This window comes from Embiotoca jacksoni, unplaced genomic scaffold, assembly GCF_022577435.1.
Source record: "Embiotoca jacksoni isolate LCO1_2020_lvr unplaced genomic scaffold, fEmbJac1.0.p SCAF_3, whole genome shotgun sequence".
Lineage (NCBI taxonomy): Eukaryota > Metazoa > Chordata > Actinopteri > Embiotocidae > Embiotoca > Embiotoca jacksoni.
This window is the reverse complement of record NW_027185381.1, coordinates 19147497-19169452: the sequence shown is the minus strand read 5'-3', so window position 1 is coordinate 19169452 and position 21956 is coordinate 19147497. Positions and strand designations below refer to the sequence as shown.

The window sequence follows — 21956 nt, the reverse complement described above, 5'->3', positions numbered from 1 at the left end:
ACTTGAAGAATGTTAAAAGTTTAGAGTGATGTATAATATTTTTTATTTGTACTATTTATTTATTTTTAGAGGATTTTAGATGGTTTAAAAAAAATAGATCATTGTTTTTTGTTTTAATAAATAAGTATTCATTATTATATCCTCATTTTGAGAAATGATACAAGCCGGTATATTTATATATTCAATTATTGTGAAATTGCTATTCTTTCTTTCCTTGCTATTTCTTGGAAAGCCTGATTGCAAACTTCGAAGATTCCTCTTAACGTCACTGACAGTCAGAGAGAGCTCGATGTGCTAAAGTGCGCCTTCCTAAATTTCAGTGTACTTGAATGGACACACCCTGTGCCACTGTGAAAGTATAATTTAGTCTCATTCAAAAAATATGGAAGCTATTTGAAATACTTAACGAAGCATGCTTTTGTTTTTTAATATATGAAATAAACTTAACAGGGTGGAAGAGAAATCATATTATTTATGTGGTAAGTTTTCATACGTTATTTATTATATAATGATCATTTACTGATTCATCCTTTGGTGTGTGAGTCTTCTGTTGATACTGCAGCCAATATCTAATAACTAAGCCAGTCATCCAGTCTCCTTCACCATAATATTATGCTGTTGAAGCGGCTTAGAGATTGTTATTAGGGTGAAGTGTGATTTGAATTCATTTTAATTTACACCAGATACCGGGGGTGAATCGAAAACCCCAGATGAAATTGGCCTAGAATGGAAACTACAAATTCATTCTTCAATCATGAGCACTATGGGCCAAAGGAAGCTGTGGATAAGAAGTACAGTTAGAGATTAGTGTGGATCAAAGTGGAGATTAAATAGGATGGCAAACACACTGATGCACCTAATTATCAAGTCTGTGTGAAATTTGATGAATTGCTTTGGATCTTAGAGACATCATCGCTGAGGTGTTCGTGGAATTTCTCCCATTGGCTGTACAAGCTAGACTAATTCTGTGGTTAAAATATGTGATTGCAAAAAGTACAGAGGAAACATGGAACAGTTAAGAGGGATGTCGACAATTAGACAGTGAAACACGAGGGAGTGACGAGTGAAACATTCGCAGGCTCACAGACTTGCCTCCCTGTCTTACCTCTCACACACCTTGCTACATTATTTTAACACCACTGAGCCCTGCAGGGTATCACTTGTGATGTCTCCAAAAATATCATGAATAATGAATGACAGATCTCAAAATAAATAACACACATTATTAATGAATTCAGAGACTCCTTTAAAGGAGGCCGCTGTAGGTGCCGCAACACTCCCTCCTCAATATCTGGGCAGGTAGAGATGTGAAGAACATTAAATAGATGGGGAGGTATTATAACGTGTTTGTTATCAAAATAACAAGGAAAAACTCAAAATAAATGTTGAAATTCAAATTTTAGAGTGAAGAATTTGTTTAGCAGTCCAGTATGACATTGAGCACAGCAAGTGGTTAAACTTGCTCAGTATATTCTGTGTATAGCCAATGTAACATGACAGTATTGTCATCACGATAACAAGATGTGGGTCACATGATGCTTTGGGAGAAAATGTCTTTGCTTCTTATGTTTGGGTAAACCCATACTGTGTATCTCCTTATTTTGTTATCTCTCACTTACAACTAGTGCCCTGAGCTTTAATGTAGCACACATGTTTGTTTTGATCGATTGACGGAGACCTACAGGTCTCTATGGTGCTCCCAACATGATTATTACATTATCTAATTGCGTCCCAATACATGTATTATTCAGGTCCTGACAACATAATACTCTCATGATTCTGCTTTCTTCTTTCTTCTGTCAAACACAATCATTTTACAGATGAGTCACTATGAAGTGATGATGAAGAAAAACAGAATAAGAAAAATAATAATAATTTCAAAATACACACCACCCCTTTGACTGTAGTTCACATTGTTAATGTCAACCAATACTAATTTTGATGAGGATGTTGAAAGAATAACCAATAATCTATAACAGAGCTTTCCCTTAAGTGCATTTTTTATTTGTCCTTGCCACTCCAGGACTAACTGGCCCCTTGAGTGTTATATGTGTCTTGCCCTTTCATGGAACAAGGTCATATTGTTTACAATGGCAGCACTACACCTTTTTAACACTCTCCAAGGACAGGGTCTTTACTATGATGTTTCAATAGCATTCAATCTTACATCTGTAACATATACAGTTAAGCCACACGTATTTGGACAGTTGCAGAGTTTATTTCTGTTCTTAAAACGCTGTGCTTGAGCATATTTAGTTTAAAATAAAACAATGGGTAGACGTTCAGGCGTTCAAAAGATGCACAAAAAGTCAAACAACATCATAATAATGTTGTCAAAAAGCCTCTGCTGTCAATAACTGTTGCAGCTAACCTCAGCTCTTCCTTGTTATGAGGTGTCTCTGCCTTTAGTCAATCTTAAACACATGAAATGCAGCTCAGGTGAGATTAGCTAGTCAAGAATAGTCCACTGTCAGTAGTACAGTTGTCCTGCTGAATGATGAAATGCTCTTGTATACTTCCACGTTTAGGCTGTTGTTCTCATCGGCTGTGTATTCATCAATAAATGCCAATGTCCTGTTCCACTGGCAGGCAACAAACCATAGCAGAACCACCATCATGTTTGACAGATGAGGTGGTCTGCTTTTGAGTTTTGTTTTGTTTAAACTTCTTTCCCCATACTCCACACTTTCCATTACTTTGATAAAGGTGCAATAGAGTAAATGGTAAATAGAGTTTTGTTCCATAATTCTTCCTTGTCTTTTGTATGTTTTTGTGGACGGTAGTTTAGCTTACCAGGGGTTTGCATCTTGTGGCTACTCCTCTGGATTTATGGCCATAAAGTTTTCTCCCGATGGTTGACATATAAACATGTACGCCTACATCCCGGACAGGATTCTTGACTTGCTGTGCAAAAATAAATGCTTGATTTTTCTCTATGAGAATAATTTGTCCACTCATCCACCTGCAGTCTTTAGTCTACCAGATCATTTGGCAGTTCCTAGTTTTCTTGTGCACATCTATACCAAACTGTTGATGTTTTACAAACCCACTCCTTTTGATATCATGTCGTCTGATAGATTTTTGCTTTTTTTAACCTCTGCATATTGACAGACCACCCTCTCAACTTTTATTCCACCTTGTGTAACGAATGACCTCTTTTGCAAATGACGCACAAGTGCCCTGCACAGAAATCACTATTTGCTAAATATGCTAAATGTGCTTTATCTCTTACATTCTGCCAAGCACTGGTGTAAAGGCCACACATTAGTATTAGTAATTACATTAGTATTATTTTATCTCAAATTGAATATGCTGGAGCATAGAGACTGAAGAAATGAAAAAAAGTGTAACTGTCCAAACTGTAAAATTCATGTGTCAGATTGGCTAAGAATATGTTGAATAATGTATTCTGAATGCAATGATTTGCAGTGGGGTTATAGGCAATGTATTTTCACAACAAAAAAAAAACCTCTTAATATCCCAAAGCTTAACTTTGAAGAAGATTATTTCTACCAGTCAAGCCTCTGTAGCCTCAAAAGTATGATGAATAAAGAAAAAGAGTATGAAGTCCAGTGATGGTTACAGCAAATGAATAGGAAGACGTGATCACCACATATATAGAGACAGACACCTCGCTCGCTGGAGAGAAGTAAAAGCTTTAAATCAAAACATTAAGCGCGGCAGTCATACAGCACCATGACATAAATTATAGAAGAGAGCCCTCAAAAATAACCTCAGCAAAAGAAAAAATTCTGACCTGAGCAATTACATGTGAATGACATGAAAATGCTCGAGATTCAAAGGGTGTCATTCAAAATGCTGCTTCACTATCTTGAAAAGCAAAGCAAGTTTGCATGATAATGCATTTTCATTCACTTGCTCAATAAGACCTCAGTAAAATGTGAGGCAGGACGAATGAAGTGAAAAAAAGAGAGTTATTTAATGTTGTCTCCTTCGACTGGAAAGCAAGAGGGCGGAACTCTTTACTGCCATATGCCAGACGCACAGACAGGCAGGTCGACAGTTATGAAGACAGATGAATGATACAACGCCTTTAGCACTGAGGGAAATGAGATCAGATGTTGACAGCTAGATGGACAGAGCCCTGGTCTGGCATTCAAATGTTTTCTCACATCTCCTGTCACATGGTCTGTGAGTGCATCCTCTCTCTAGATGAGATGTGCTCTAACTGGCCTATCTGCAAATTCATACTTTTTCTTAGCTCCATTATACATATTGTATAATATTACTGAGTTTAGCATAATATGTGCAGCATAGCAGGTTGCCAGAGATAAACGCTTCACAAGCAATAATCTTTCTGAAGACCTGAAGTCTCCCGTGTCAGCCACCGTGCTAAAAATCTGCAACGTGTAGGCCTATTTCATAATTCATAACACTCAGCCAGCATTTATAAATAGGGTCTAAAGTGCTGAAGCCTTGGAAAGATTATAACACCTATTAATCTGTTTTCTGGAAAGTCAAACTTGTCACAGTACTCCCCTCATGTGCTTTACATTTATTCCTTTCTGTGACTGTGGACAATATTCTTTTCACCGTAACAATGCAGGCCCCTTGTCTCCTGTTGTTGCCTAGCAGCTTTTTAAAATACAAATATATATAATATAAACAACGACTATATAAACAAAACCTAGTCCGTCATGGGAGAGCAGTCCTATGCGAAAATCAGCCTGAGGCCCCTTTCACAATATCATGCACTAAACAGGCGAAGAGAGCCGGTAGGTGGCAGTCGTGTCCTTGCTTGATACACAGGGGAGGGATCTCTCTCTCTCTCTCTCTCTCTCTCCCTCTCTCTGTCTCCCCACTTGAGCTAAATCTCTCTCTCTCTTTCTTTTCCTGTCACTTGCTCGCTCGCTTTATTTTTTTTCTCTCTGGCAGGCACACTCTCTCTCTCTCTCTCTCTCTCTCACACACACACACACACACACACACACACACACGCACACACAAATAAACAATAATTTGCGTTTGTTTTGCCCATTAAAACTGACCAATGAAAGAGAAGGACGAAGGTAAAGAATACATTAAGGGACGTCAGACTTCAGAGAAAGATAAATGCATATGGTTCCCTGCAAAGGCAAAATTTTAGAAGCTCCAGAAGTACAAGCAGAGCAACGTGAAGACTGAAAGAGAGGGAAAACAATATTTCCTGCTCTCGCCGCTTCAGTCCTGCGGCTGACGGCTCAGTCGACCCACCAGCAGTGACTGGCGGAACAGCCTCAGTTGGAGACAACAGCTTGTCAGTGGGAGGTAACCTACACGATGACCCCCTCCTGAACTTATCAATTCATTGTCCGTCTGTGCAGCGCCGTGCGTTTTTATTTAGGTACGAAAATGCTGAGCGCACTGAAGCACGGTAAAGCGCACCGATGGATGCAACCTGCTTGCGCGTATTGGAACGGGCTAATTTGTGACCACATTTGAAGCAGCCTAAAACACACCGCAGTCCAGAGACCAGAAGACAGGGCTAGGACGATCGGCACTTTCTGGATAATAATCCTTACCCCTGTGTCACATCAATGGCGAGGCGAGGCTCGAATTGCCGAAGTACATACAGAGATGGAGCAAGGGCGCAGAATTGACGACTGGTGAACTATACCTAACTCCCGTCCAGACAAATCAAGGCTCGGTGCGGAAAACATGTAAGATTTGAGCTTTTTTGTGAACAAGGAAGACTCTTCACACTTGAAGTCGCTGCCTGAATTTCTAATGGAGCTTTAAATGCTTCTGGAGGATCCCGCTGGATTTTTTTTTTTCTCCCTTCGATGTTGCATCCCAGCATTTTCCTCTCGAATATGCAGAACTGAGCAAACTGAAGACAGAGATCATCTTTAATCGCGACAATTTACACCTCTCTAATGAACAGGATACTTATTCGATCACTATACTGCTTGTCTTATTTCGTCGATATAACCAGGTGGGAAAATAGGTATCTTGAAATCCGCATCGGGTTGTGCGGTGAAATTAAATCGGGGTTGATGTATAAGAAGTAGCTATTAGAGACTTGATGAAAAGTTATTTTTGAGACGAAAGCCAGCGGGACGTTAAGATAACCCCAACTCTGCCGCTCAATGTATGGATAATCCGCCATACAGTCTAAATGACGGGCTTTTGAGGATGTATACACCGGGACATTGACCACACGAGGTTACCCGTGCTCTGCATGCTTTTGGAGAGGTCACTTTTTAAACATAAAATTGAAACTGGAGATAAAAATCAAAAGCAGTGTTTCTTTACATCCAGCCCACTCATCATTTGGAGAAAACGTGGGACCACAGTGGGTATCGCTTTGCATCGGGAGAGTAGTTTCAACAATGGCACTTGTGGGTGCCTCCGTGTTATGTGCGTCCTGAAAAAAGAGAGGAAATATCCGATACATTATCATCACTGAGAGTTAATAGCATGTCATCCGGACTAATATGTGGATTACATACCACGTCGTTTTGAGAGTGGGAGCGCAATGAGTCTGAGAAGAAAGTGCCACCACGGATTCTGAAAAATCGCCTGAGAATTGCGGAATTTTTTTTTTTTCCGATGCAGTTTTTGGGGAGGACGCGGAAGAGGGACTCTTCTCCGTCTAAAGCAGAGATCCTCCAGTCCCTGGCGACTTCGTGAATGAGTAAGTTATTATTTGTGGTTTACAGAACATGTAGGTCTGATTGCCTTACCCATCTCTATAATATAAGTAGCCAAATTCAGCATCTTCTTTCTGTTGGCTGTCTAAATGTGGTAGTTTTTTTTTTCCTTTTTCTTCTTTTGATGACATCAGTAATATGAACTGAACCAGGGCACGGCACTTCCAATGTTTTACCCTCACTAATGGTGTGGCCTTTAAAACATATTTAATCGTGCGCTGATTTGGAAGATAAGGGAAAGAAGCGCGCGCTCGCATCGGTCTGCTTGCTTTCATTGCGCGCCCTTGAGTGCGCGAGCGTCAGGCTTATGTCATGAGCAGTAAAAAGAAGAAAGAGTTTCTATCAAGCAGAGTCAAATACATATTTGAAGAAGGACGTGTAAGAAATGCACGTGGTCCGGTTTTTTTCCACAATGTAACGTGCTGGATGCGGCCAAGGCACCTGCACTCCTTAATCCACCTATCAATCCACCCAGTCTGTACCCGTGTGCGTTCAACCTCCGTTCAATATCTGAAAATCTGCCATATTTAGCACGTGCACCTGTGTAGTAACCTCTGGGAAATAGTTAAAGGTATACATAAAGCATTTGGTATTGGTATATCAAATTAGAGATTGCATCTCTGGCTGGCATATTTGACTGCTGCATAAGTGACATAATGACATCCGTCTTATCTTCTTTCTTTAACATCTTTTTTTTTCTGCGTGTGATTTCTACGAAAGGGGCTTGTTCATTCCCTCTGTGGTAACCTGCGAAGGAGCTGTCCATTTTCGTGGTGCTGAAATTAAAATCTGCTGTCTTCCCAACCTCTACTCAACTGGTGAAGATGTCTTCACCAGTTGAGCAGATGTTGTAGTTTATGGCTTGAAAATATGAGCCTCAAAACTGCTGAATATAATCCTCTCACAGTATATGCCACTGAGCAGCATATGACGCTGTCATGACATTTTAGGGGGGCATGCGTGTGAAAGATAAGAACTTGAAAAGATAATTGCTGCTGTACCGAGTTGTGTTGCAAAACCTAATTTTTTACAAGTTTAAACACAGTATAGAGCAGTTTATCTCCTCTCATCTGCTACTTTGAGGTAGAAATGACGACATCTGTATGATGAGTACCTGCTAAACAAAGATTACAAACCACTGTTCCAATTTAATGTCGCTGCCTTTGAACTCTGTATCTGGTGAGCCTAAAAACAGATGTTTGTCATGTTGGTGACAAACCAGTGTTGGTGGTAAAAGCATAAATAGAGGTGGCTGTCACTCTTCAGGCAAAGAATAAATTGCATCTCTCACCTGTGAAAGTGAGAAACATGGCAAACATTATTCACCCACTGAAAGAAAAGCCCTCCATATGATGGAGTGGCATCACCTTGGGGAGACAAATTAGACTGCTGATTTTATGTTTTTGCCCTGTCAGAGGGTTTAGCGTGATAAATCCTCCCTACATATCCCCAAGATTACAGTTGTTTGTTAGAAACTGGTGCAGTGTGATTCATGGTAATAAGAAGAGAGACCATTCCTCCTCCCCATTTAACACTCCTCAAACCTTTTCATCCCTGTGGAGATTTTCTAGGAGATGGATGTGGGCTGTAGGTTTAGGGTGTCATGGGCTGTATAAAGATCCAGCCAACATAAGGAGCAAATGACTTTAAAAGTGACTGATTGACTGGCGTTTGTTTATTTCACTCTGTGAGACTGACAGCAGCTGTATCCCCTGTGTGTCCCTATTAGTTATTCTAAGCAGTGGGAAATAGCCTCAGAGCAGGTGCAGCAGAGGGACCAAGTGGGACTTCCTGCTGCTCACACAAAGCCAATCTTCAGCTGATAATGTTTCCACCATAGACATCTGTTTTATGTCCAATTTCTCCAGTCATTGTTGTCTGACTTATCTATTGAAAATCATTCCAAGCAACCATGTCAGAAAATTAATGAACTTGTCATCTGGTAAAGGGCACTACTGCAATGAGGTTCCAGGGTCTCACAAAGCGACAGGGTGTATACCCATGCTCCCTTCCCACTCTCCCTTTGTCAATTTTTCCCTCCTCAGCCTGTAAGTCAGTTCAGATGAAGGCCAGAACTTGGTGCTATATAATAAAATGTTCATTTCTCAAATCGGATTAATCTCTGTAAAGGCCAGTTTAGGACACCATTAGCATTCATTTCTTTCACTGCTGGGGACTTGTATCAATAATGGCACTACCCATACACTTTTAATCTTCACAGGGTATAACATCTCTCAGGGGGTTTCATTCAAGGAGAAAGGGAATTGTAACAGTGATCTGTTATCAAGTTCTTTGCCTTTTGTATTGGAAACCAGCAGTGCTATGCTGGTGGTCTGAAGTGGAAGGCTGGATAGGAGTTGAAAGGCCCTAATACTGGAGGTGAAAGAAGCTTTTAAATAAAGATGACATTGACAGCAACACTATAATGGATTTCATAATACAGAATTCAGAGCAGAAAATATATATTATCATTCATTTTTGATAGGGTTTGTAAGTTGTTTCAAGGACACATTTCATTTCTCAGTGTTTTGCACTTCATTTCCTACAACAGCCTGCATAGCATAGCTCTATTGGAATAAGCTATGGCTAATATAATGAATGAATCCTTATTACGAGTGTATTTCTTCCTCCATAAATATTGGCAGTGACACAGGGGTCCAGCACAAGTGTGTCATATCAAAAGTTAACTGACAAAGTCAATGTTAACTTTAATCCACATTGTTTTGACAAGTTAGTCCTTGCCAGCTCTCAGCGGAGAAACTTTGAAAGTGCAATGGGTTTTGAGATCAGGACAGAAGCAGCATCAACATAACTTGAAGCAGTTGCAAAGTGCATCGTGGCTGATGATTGCGGATTTTATACATGAGGGAGTCACGTGTTAATTAATCATGCATTGCTGCCGAGGTAGGCAAGAAGAGAGTCATCTTAAAGGAATTGACATGTAGAAGAGGCTTTCGTAAGCCAACAGGGAGTTATCTCTAACATGAAGTCTGCATCACAGGCAGCTATTATAAGTGTGATTCAAAAAAAACAAAACACATCAGTTTATTCTAAACTGTGTTGGTGGCTGATGCATGTAATCTTTTGAAGAGAGTTTTGTGGTTGAATGTGGCAATTTGTCACAGTTGTTTTACTGTAGAGAGAACTGTAACAATAAAATCCTCATAATCCTCATATGGTCTTTCCTGGGACATTTTTGTTTCCAGTCTGCTACTATCCAGTCGGAACCTGAAACTGTTGTGTGCTTTTATAATATAATATATTCTATCAACTAAACATAAGCCAACATCTTGGGAACAACACACATACATGGACAGACATGTATGGTATCTGCAGTGGCCCTAATCATTAGTCATCCTTTCCAGCATGTCTGTTTGAATGTTTTGTCCACGGAAAGAACAGCTGAGCAGGGAGACGGCCGCAGCACATTCCACCAGTCGATGGATTAATCAATTGGCGTTCCAGCTCAGCCCATCCATCTCAAGGAATAATCTGGGAGACATCATAAAAGTGCCATTCTATCATGCCAGAGACCAGGGAGCATTTCGCCCTTTTTTTTTTTTTTTTGCTCTGTCTCTACTGCCACTCTTATCGTGGGAACATAAGTGGATTAAATGACATATAGATAAGTGTGTTTAATGTGGCAACAATATGAGGTGTTTGCTGGTAGTTTTCCTATTATGAAATAATAGTTTACAATATTTCTGCTGCTGTAAGTCCGGGCTCAAAAGGAATTCTTCCAACTCCATCAATATCTCCCCATTTGCTCGCTACCTTTGTAAAATTCAGCTAAGAGCACTGACCTGAATTCAGGATGCATCATTACTCACTACTTCCCTGACATCACCCACCTTGCCAGTCGTGATGATGGTGTCTTTTTGCCTTAGTGATCGTCACTTTCCTCTCTGCTGCCAGTCTCTCTTTTCTTGACCTCGCTGAAATGTCACGTGCTGCTAAAATGACAGTGACAGCACCTGAGGTAGGACTGATGTGATGGCTCAGTTAATAACAGCTCACTTAAGTACAGGGAAAATCCTTGCAGAGACTCTCTCTCTCTCTCTCTCTCTCTCTCTCTCTCTCTCTCACACACACACACACACACACACACACACACACACACACACACACACACAGATTAACACACACATATAATATAGATATATGCAGCACAGAGGACTCATTCTTCCTGCCTTCAGGGCAACTGGGAAGGGGCTGTTCAAAGTGATATTGGCCCTGGCCACCACATACATTTTTGCTGTTAAATTAAAAGGTTAAATGAGGTGGGAGAGGTTGGTGGGCTATCTCTTACTGCTTCGCTTTATTTGTCCTGAATGTTCCTCTTGAAGATATCGATATCTAAGTACTTCTTAGGATAAAAAAAAAAAAGAACACAAGGCAATCAAGGAGAAAATTGAAGGCAGGGCTGGAAAGGAGATCTTCCTCTCAAGCACTGTCTTCTCAATCTTTTGTTGTTGACGGCGGAATTTAGAGTGAGCTGCGCATGCTCAGTGCTCTGTGGTCTGTTCTCTAAACACTCAAAGTTAAAAACATTTGAACTGGAGAGATGCCCTTCGAACAGGTTTTTAGTGGTTGCATAGCAACAGAGCCAGGGCTTGCACATCCCTAGGCAGCTTACGAGCTGCTAGCTAAAACAGAGGTTGTCGATAGACGCCAGTCCTCAGTGACAAAACCAGAATTCAATACCGTAGGCTAAAGCCACAATTCTATTAGAGCTATAGTTTGCGTTGTAGGTTCTGTAATGTGCATCTTCCAATGGAGCCTGAATCCTGTCAATCAATTCAGTCTGCCTGATGTTCGTGAATTCAAAGAAAAGCTTAGTTACAGTGGACACAAGCTTGTGCATGTGTATGCAAGAGGATGTTCAGCCTACCTTTTAACTTGTAGTGTTGTTTTTTAGATGAAAAGAAAATCCCCTGTAGCTGTAATGGATACTTGACCTGTTAGAGCTGATGGGCTTCTCCCTGTAGAGAAGAAACAGGGTTTTTGTTATACAGTGTTTTGTCCATAACAAATTGTGAGCTTTATCTGCGGGGGTAGTTACAAAGATTTTGTACTAGCCAAGCAGAAATAGCATTTGACAAAGATCCACTTAAATTTCAGTAGTTTCCTCAGGTGAAAGTACCAACATACAGGGAACCTGGAAGTGTGGTTGTACTAACAGACAAAAGAAGAGCTGTTGAAATTTGTAGAGATTATATTGAGCAAAATAATTTCATGAAAAATTCAGCTGCCCTTTGAGAACACATGTCAATGTTGTAATGTTAAGAAGCAATGCATTTCAGTAGCCTTCATCAATGTTTGACCCTGAGCAACAGTAAGATGCACGAACAACATGACGAGTGGAGTAGTCTTATCCTGCAATAAATATTGAACAGGAGGCTGCTCATTCAGTGGTTAAGAAAAAAAAAGGCTTTTTAAAACTAAATTTAATAAGCTCCGTGGACAAAAAAGACATTCACATCAAGTATACCGTTAAAGTGGTAGGTTTGGCCTTTATGACTGAATGTGAACTTGAAAGCCAAGTGCACATGAGCTGTTCCATAATCAAAAGCTATGCAGAGTGTAAGATTAAAAAAAAACCTTTTTCTGTAGACGTTTGTTGCAGTAGTGTGTATGCATGTGTCTAAAAGCGCATGCGGGTCCCTCCTAAACTGGTGCCTTCTGCACACCCAGGAGTGCAGAATGAATGTCTGGGATCTGGACATCTGGTTTGAGCATTGCCGTCTGTCCCCCAGATCTGCTTTTTAACTCATAAGCCCAATCGGGCTGACAATCAGTGGGTAGCTCAATTCAGCTTGGCAGCAGGAGTCTGGTCACCAGTCAAAGCCTCACAATACAACACAGCATGGTCACACCACAGCAAGCAGTCACATTGTTAGACTGTGGAGCTATACAGACATGGCACCTTTTGATCATTCTGAGGGAAAAAAATATCCGTGTCTATAACCACAGAGTCTTGCACCTTTAAAAACACACCAATGTGCCAAATCCCGACAAAATGTACCTGCTGTGAAATATTTGGCACGGAAAAAAACCTCATTGAAACACAGAAGAATGAACTAATTCCAGGACAGAGCACATACTCCGTGTTCTGTGCTTACGATTATCCGTTTTCACTCATGAGTGCATGGGCATGCATGTGGACATGATGCGTGTGCCTATCTCAGTGTGGATCTGTGCGAATGTCGGTATCTTTCTGTATTTCTCTCACTCCCCACTCACCCTGTTAGTCTCTGACCTTAATGTGTCACTCATCCTGGCACCTGCATGTAGGCAAGGCTGCCCTACTATGATAGTTTTGATCTGACAAGGATTGACTTACACTTGATTTAATCCAAGTTGTCTCTATAGAGTCTACTGTGGTACCAGTGTGTTTCACTGCTCAGGTCAAGGCCTTGTGGCTGGGGCTGTCAGTTCGCTCCTCTGCTGCATGTGTGAGGAAGAAAAGAAATGCGGCAGAAAACGCTGTATGAATTGAGAATGTCTGGTTAATGGGTTATCTCCCTTATAGACAACATGAATTAATCCAAAACAGATGCCACTTCATGTAATGAAACCCTTGCACTTTCCAAACAGGCAGCTTGTCAGGATTTAAGATTAGGAGAAAAGCCTTATTTACATTGTGGTGGCATTTTATTTTAAAAGCATATAAGGCTCCTTAGTTCTTTAACTTTGCACATAAAAAAAAGCTCCAATGAGGGGCAATGTCAATAGTAAACAAAAATAGTGAATAAGGGAAATTAACAAATTTACACATAACAGCAAATGTTGCACAGCATGTTGCACATTCTTGATCAAATGACAAGTATTAATCTGCATGTCAGTGTGTGATATTTCTCAAGAAAGAAAACAGAATTTAATTGATGGAATTGAGTAGTCTGTGAAAGCAGTAGCGAGGTAGCTAATCATGCTTGATAGGAAGCGTGTGCGTGCGTGCGTGCGTGTGCGTGTGTGTGTGTGTGTGTGTGTGTGTGTGTGTGTGTGTGTGTGTGTGTGCGTGTGCGTGTGTGCGTGTGTGTGTGTACATACTGCCCAATGGCTAGCCTCCTGCTGCCTGTGCCAGACTCCTCAGCATTTGGCTGCAGACCGTCTGTCACTGAGGAGAGAAAAAAAAAAAGTAACACATTCAAGGCCTTGTCATATTTCATATAATTTTAGTGAATACATTAACATAATTTTGACAACTGGCAGGTATGTGTTGGAAACTGAGTAGGTATATTATCTGAAAGTAAGTAATGTAATGTTTCAGCACGTTAAGATATAAATTCCAGTTGGACCCGTCATGAGTATAAACGGATTAACAAATGCCGAGAAAGTAATACTACCTGACTGGATTCAAATCATTGCATCTTTCTGGCCTTGAATCATTCATTGAGCAGATTTGCAGAAGATAAATGTTTGTTACACATCTACTGCAAAGCCACCAAACACTTGTTATTGCATGACAAGACATTTTGTCTGTTATTGAGTCTTAAAACCTTTGTTTAAGTAAACTGCCACACATAAATAATTTTTTTTAAAAGCATGTTATAGATATGAGGCAGGTTGCAACACTAACATCAGGAAATATGACATTTGACTGTACAAAAGGGAATGTTTTAAGGATTCATTTAAGGCAAACAGATTGAAGGGAGGTAAAACATTTCTCCACATGACAGAGATGAAGGTTTCATTCCCAGCCGTGATACCTCCAGCTTTGTTGTGAATGGTTCTTGCCAATGTTTGCAGGTGAAAAGCCAGTGAGGAATCATTATTTGCTCGCTCTAGTGACTTGTCGATTGCAGTAACTGCACAGAGGGGGGTCGGATGTGGCGGGGGCGACATGAATCTCTCTCAAAATAGTTGTACGTTTTCATATTTCATTTTACTCTGTTGATACTTCTTAACACTTCTAAGCTCCTAAATTTAGTTGAATCAAAAGATAAAGTGATTTTATCTTTTATATATATATATATTATCTTTTATTTAATAAAGTAATTTTTTTAATATCAAGCATCATGTAGAGTTTTGATATTGTCCCATTCTACACAATACATAGAAAATATTTGGTTTATTTATAGCTAGTTGAGGATTTTATGCAATGTGGAGCTCAGATATAATATTTCTAAATTATGGTGTTTGAATTTTTCGAGCAGCTGCGACCTTCTCATGAAGTCACGCTATCTGTGGAAGAGTCCTTGATATGCCTTGTGACTTTGTGGTTTGATCCTTCGCTGCTCCAGAGTCTGTTGCAGTGATATAGTGATTATGTATAGTAACAGGGGAGCGTTCCAGGCTCTATGTTGACTGCTAATTGGGCTCCAGTGTAACGAATGTGTCATATTAATGACCCAGATCTAGCTCATTGTAATATTCATGAGGTGTGTGGATTGCTTTTTCTCTCTGGGGCTGCACGTTGCCGAGGTTTATGAGTGTGTGTGTGAACGATAGAGTTTGTATGTTGATGTAGATGCAAGCATGGGTGATAGGAACAAAGGTCGGTCACCGTGTACAGCTCTTCAATTCATCCTTTTGTGTTCTTGAAAAGCAATGACAGCGCTTGTAGCCTTGTTTCTATGATGTGGGTTTCCCTCTATCCCAATGCTACTTGATAATAAAAAGGTGCGTTGATTTAAATCTGCATCTGATCTGCAGACCAGTTTAGAGTAATCAGTTCCCTTTCTGTAACCTTATGTTGAAAAAGGGACAGGAAAAAAAAGCAGGTGGTCTATGTTAAATCATCCATTTCAAAAGCAAATCCAGAATGAGCTGTTATTGCAGAGGATGACAAAGCCCTTTGGGACATGTATTGTTTTTTTTTTTATGACCGTGTGGATAGGTTAAAAGAGTCCTCTGTGCTTGATGAAACAGGTGGGACTCCTATGGTCGCTGGCATGAAATCCTTCCTATTCCCACCGTGTGGTCTGCATTTGCATAACACTAATCGAAGCATAAAAGAGAATCAGATTCTTTCTGTTTTCATTAGCTTCATCTGCAGCTCTTTCTTTAATGTCCTGGCCATCATTGCATTTTAAAAAAATTTTTTTTTGCTCTAAGGCACAATTTTGCTGTTCTATTTCTTTTTGCAAAGCTTGAATTGGAATATGTAGTTTGTATTTAAAAGAGGTCACATGAATGTGAGGCGTGCCTTACGGCTAAAAAGGTTAAACTGCTTCAGCAAGGAGGTAGAACAGAAACAAGTTCTTCCTATTGTACTGTGGAAAAGATCACAATGGACATGCCTGGTTGACCGATTAGACAGGACAAGGTCTTTTGAAGGACATATAAGTGTCACATCTTGATTGTGGGATCTGTAAGTCAGGAACCGCTGCCTCACTAATCTCTCATCACTGTGTGTACTGAGGGTCAAAAACTTCACAGTGTGCTGCTCTTTCTACGTGACGTGTCCTAATTGGAATTTTTCTTTTAGTTTTATTTCAGTGTTCGCTTTTGAATGATGAACCCGAATGGCAAATTGTGTTTCCTTGGACAGACTAAAATGATGCATTAAAAACAGGGGGTGTTACACTGGCTTCTGTCTTCCAAAGACAAATTAGATTTTAATGAAGAATGAAAGTGGCTCGGTGGTGTCTCTGGCATAACGTCAGATCCAGCACAGTAACTTTTGTGCAGTGATGAGGCATTCATTACAGCCAGTTAAGAATGGCAGCTATCAATCTATAAATGAGCTGTATAAGTCATATAAATTATACTGCAAGTGTTGGAAGCACACCCATAAATGTCAAAAATGCAAATACTCTTCAATGGATGAGTGGGCAAACAGGGGGAACTGTGGAGGAGTCTTTTTTACACCCCAAAAAGCTCGGCTCCCCGATCCTCTCATTTAACGTGACAATGGAGGATTTCATCATTGTAAGGGAAACAAGATTCACTGACTTAGGGGAGAGCTACGCTAGTGTTATCAGTGGTGAAATAGGAGAACACATCTTCATAAGACTGTTCTGCCATTTTTGTACTCATTTGTTCCAACATCAAAGGATCGGCTGCATTGTGATTACAGCCTCTGTGAAGTGGACCTCAATCCAAATTAATTGATGGAGCAACACTGAAATAGTCAAACAAGAACGGCATTGTTGTGTATGCTTGAGTGAAAAAGTTCAGCATTCATTTTTGAAGTGAAATGAAAATTTGTAGGTTGTTTTCCGCTGACTTTTTATCTGTCTGTGAAGAGGATTTGTTTTTTTAGCTTTTAAGTTTTGAAAAACTGTATGACATCAAATTTAAAAATAGATCTAGGCTACAGGACATATTGACATGAGGTTTGAATTGAAGATGATACATGTTGTTCATCAATCACACATTAGTCACTATGCCTCTGCAATCTGCACAGGCAAGATTTTACGGACTAAATGTTATATTTAAAAATTGAATATATTCTCTATAATTAGTTTGAATGAGGTTTAGGTAATACCACTGAGTGTATTGAATTAAGCAAGGGTTTACTTCACTTCATTCAATTATATTTTAACTTGAATTGTGATACAGATATTGTATCACTGGTAAATTACCATTTCAAGAACTGAGTTATTAATCAAGCAGAATTAAATCAAAAGTCTTGGACTGTGCTGAAGTGATCATGAGAAAAAATGATAAAAAAAAAAAAAATGAAGGTACATTCATGTCATCTGAGGATGCAATACATTCTAATTCACCTTTGTGGGACTGGGACAATATGTTGCATTTTGGTATTGAGTAGATACATAGATTAGTTGCTACAGGCAAGGCATTATCTGTATTATTTGCTTTTGAAATGTATCACCCTCTTACAGTTGTGGCTTAATGCCTCCCTCACCTTGAAAATGGGTAACAGGCCAAGAAGACTGCTGTTTGCTCCACACTTCCAGTGTGCTGAGTGTGTTTGCTGTAGCTTTTGGTGTGTTCGACCTGCTTGTGAACTCGGACAGCGAGTTAATGGTCACTTGCCAGATGCCTACTAACCTGGTAGTGAGTGTGACATTGCAGTCCCACTTTCTCTAGCTGTGCCTTTGGCTGTCATTCAGCTCAGCGGGATTAGGGAACCTTCCCTCAGCCTCTCTATCTAATCAAGGAAGTGTCTGTCATAATGATACTCCTGTCTCTAGACTTTGCAGTAAACTAGCATTTTGAGTAACAGTTTGTTTACTGTTTTTAAAGAGCCAGATTAAATTTACCGGAGCCGTGGCATCTCTCACAGTACCCTAATTTTATGTCTTTGAATAACCTCAAGGTACAGGAAAGAACTATACAGATGGACAAACAAAGAATGCTTGGGAGAATGTGTTAAGATGGAGGATTACACTTTGATATACCATCGGGGGAACCTTCGCCTTTTCAGTTCAGTTGAGGTCCAATGTAATTTGCCATGTTTTAAGTTCAATGCCCAGGGGGTATTACGGGATTTAAAGACTTTATGAAATGTGTTAGACTATATATGCTTATAAATATTAAAAGAAAATACAGGCAGGAGAAAAAGAGAGACCATATCCTGGCTAATATACAGCAGAGTAACATTAATACATACACATTTATTATCCCAATTAGTGAAGGTAAACAAGGAAGTGTATCAGAAATTGCAGATTAATGAGTGGGAAACAAATTACTTTTACTACAAATTATGTAAAAAAGATAAGATGTATTTTGCTTTTAAAATAATTAAAACACACTTCAGTACCATGAGACAGTGCCCTCATAACAATGTGCACATTCTACTGCAAGTTTTTAAAATATAAATTACAGCCAAATCCAATACATTAGGTAATGTAGTATCGTACGTTTATTGTGCTGATCTGTGACCTCCTGAAAACACAGTATGTTTCTGTAAGGGGACAGAAAAATCAGGGCAAAATCCAATAAATTATTATTTTAGAAAACCAGGCCACTTTTAGTACAAATTGTAAGTTAAGGTACCCTTTAGGCGGTACTAACCCCATGTTACTCCAGAGCTCACCGGCAAATTGTTGAGTACTGTTTTACTGACTACTGAAAGTGGAATGTCTACTATGAATATAAAGTAGAGCATTTATGAGAAGGCACATATGCTGTCTCTAAGTGGAAGTAAATTTTTTAAAGCAATCTGTGTTCTTCTCTGCACGTACCATACCAATACAGAAAGTAACAACTCTTGTCGTGTATAATTCACATTTATGTGGTTCAGTTCAAAATATTAAAGTCTGTAGTGCTTTTCTGCTGACTTGTTTTAAAATATTTTTCTGTCATTTTGTCTGGCCCCTGAAGTCTCCTCATTTTGTCTGTCTCTCACTTTCCAAACTCTCTCATTCTCTTGCCACGCTGTTTAACACTAAGTGCTGTATCTTCCCTTCTCATCTCCACTATTCTGCTTCACATTTTCTCTTTTACTAATCTCAATGTGCTTTATGAAAAGTAATTGGTTTAGAGAACTGTTTATCCACTTGCTCCACATGTCCCAGCTCATGTGATGCTGAATCTGGAAACCTGTGTGTCTTCAATCACACAGCTATTTCAGGGGAGCGACAATATCCCGGTTGATTTGATCTCTACTGTTCCTTCAGTAATAGGAAAGCTAAAGACGGCTGGCTGCTGTGGGATCACGCAAATAAGGCAGGCTTGGGGGGGGGGGCGCAAAGCTCCTCCAGAAAGCAAGCACATCAGCGCTATTGTTAGCACATAGCAGGAGATTAGCGCTGATGGCTGTATGTGAGCAAGCAGGCTTGGCTGGTCGGATGCTAACCCAGCCCACCCCTGCTGTCACTGCCACCATGTCACAATTAGTCAGAATAGCTGTCGACATGATTGCTTGCCCTGGTGGCAATTCAGTGAGTCCATCTCCTATCACTGTGATATCACCATTCTGGAGATCATTATCTGCATGATGAATACTGCACCAGTTTTCACCCAGTAGATGATATACTTTGCGAGAATCAGGGGACACACTATGCGTTGTTCATTGCTCTGATTTCTGGGGCTAACAAGCTCACAGTAAACATAGTTATCCAGGAGGGAGTGATCAGCTCAACATAAGTCATAGGTGCTGTAAGAGACAAAAAAACATAGTGCAGCATACGGTAAGATCTGTATTGTATTATCCATAGCATGGGGAAGCAGCAATACAGCAACTGAAACCTTTAAATGTCAAAGCCTGATTGCATGAACATTGCAGCCCAGGACAAGAAAACTGAATCAGGAAACAACATGCAGTGTTTTCCATTCTCAGTGTGTACCTGTTTCCCAGCACACACAATGTACATCCACGCAAATACTCACACACATACACACAATTTCTCAGTGCCTCTAACTGATTACAGTGCATGATTAATTAGCAGACAGATTGCTAAACGGTGGTGAACATAGTTTGATGTGCAGAGGTAAAGAGTAGACTCTCCATGGAATTCAATAATGTCCTCCATGCCCCGCTCTCCCTGTCTCTCTACTCTTTCTCTCTCATCCTTCTCTCCCATCTATTTCTTCCTCTCTTTCTATATTAAGCTCTTCTGGGTTAATCATTCCAAGAGGACGACAGCACCACAGTGCCACAAAAAGTGACACACAGCTGTGTGAAGTCAGGTTCTTGTGCAACCACTTCTAGTGATTACGGAACCTTTAAGGGATAACCACAGATCGTACAGCCACACTGTCCTCAGCACCATACACTTCAGAAGAGGTGATGAGTTTTAACTCTGTGTCTTGGCTTTGTCTCATTTCCACAGGGGCAATTCATTTGACCTTATTCCTCATTTATCCTTATTTGCCTGTCCTTTAACTTTGGTGCCACATGAGGGTTTTCTGATCTTCATCTTATTATATGGCATTCATTCACCTCACCTAATCCCCTTGCACCCTATTTTGCTCATGGATCCGGTGGGAGGCGAGTGCTCTAATTCATTTGTTTGGATATGGGGCATATGTCCAGCTCTGATGGATGGTTTGGTCTCTCAGTCTCAGCCCGGGTTTTACAATTGAATTTACTTGGAGTCTCTCAAAGGGCCGCATCCTCAAATATAAATAAATAAATAAAACACACACAGACATACAGTAGTAATACATTCAACATACTGACAAGCAATTCCCATACAACCCCAAAGAGCTCCTCACAAACACATATCAAATATAACAGAGTCCACAGACAAACAATCCCATATGAGCAGCACGCATTATTCACCAGTCCCTCGAAATGAGAGACATAAAAAAAATAATAAGAGCTACATGGAAAAAAATAGATTGGGTGTATGCTGATGTACAAGTTGAATAACTATTAAAGTCTTCTGATCTCCTCACATGAAATCAGCAGTCGCCAGTAATTGTTTAGTCTGCGCTATGTCCAAATTAGTCTGCATGGTAACTCTGTTAATCAATGTGGTTGCAAACTGTGATGTGATGTGACTGCTAACATGGAGTCTTTCTCTCTCTTTTTCACACACACACAAATACACACACTGACACATACACACTGACACAGACACACTCCGGGGGTCTCCAGCTAAAGTTAAATGTCTGCCAGCTGAGCTTGTCCCTCAGTTGGGCTTTTGTTCGTCTCCAGCTGAAGCTCTGTAATTTGTCCGCCAGTAATTTGTCACGAATGGAGGTTGAGTGAAGGCAAATTTATCAGAAGTTCTATGTAAAAACACACTTGAAATTTTTAAGAATACTACATTATGCAGTTCTTGAAAGAATAATTACAAATAATTTGTGAGTTTAAAATGGGGAGTGAGCAGATATCTGAAAGCGCACTACAATCTACACTGCTTACATTTCTAAACTGGTCACATTGCACTGTGTGTATCTGTGTGTGTGTGTGTGCGCGTGTGTGTGTGTCTTTGTGTGTTATATGTGTAACCATGTCTCCTACAAATTCCATTCACATATTACGGAATTGCTTTTCCAGTTACATGGCGGTAGTGCGATACATTCATTCATCAATTACACGCCAGATATCAGGAAGTGGGTCTGGTTGATGACACTATACAACTTGTACATTAGTGACTAGAGTTCACATCCAGACTGCCTTCTGTGGTTAGGTTCAGGAAACAAAGGCACTCTGATTAAAATTGGACAGATATAATAGTTTTGGTGAAAAGTAAATAAACATATTTTGTCTAAAGTCACTACAAATGTTTCCTGTATTAAATAATTTGTGACTTGCCAAATAGGTCATCTTGGAAAACATAATCCAGTTGCTGCTGTTTCTTCTAAATGTATTTGCTGCGACAACTTAGTTGCATATAACTAATTTCTCAGAGACAAGGTTGGTGTGCGTATGTGTGAGTGGCTGTCTTTTGGGTCTGTCCACATGCAGTATGTAAGGATTCACTCACTCTTGCTGATGAT

The 21956-nt window shown here is 40.0% G+C and overlaps 1 protein-coding gene across 6 annotated transcripts in view; it reads left to right on the top strand.

Moving 5' to 3' along the window:
* lrrc4ca (leucine rich repeat containing 4C, genome duplicate a) overlaps positions 1–21956 on the top strand; it is a 155957-nt gene that overhangs the window by 95337 nt on the left and 38664 nt on the right. For 2 of the 6 annotated variants that reach the window (XM_069162675.1, XM_069162676.1), the window contains one exon: positions 6559–6637. The exons of 2 other annotated variants lie outside the window; for them this stretch is intronic. The gene's annotated coding sequence lies outside the window, so the exon portion shown is untranslated. Of the gene's footprint in view, positions 1–4925; positions 6638–21956 lie in introns of those variants that run through there. 2 more of the 6 variants (XR_011178915.1, XM_069162674.1) reach the window with 2 other exon arrangements.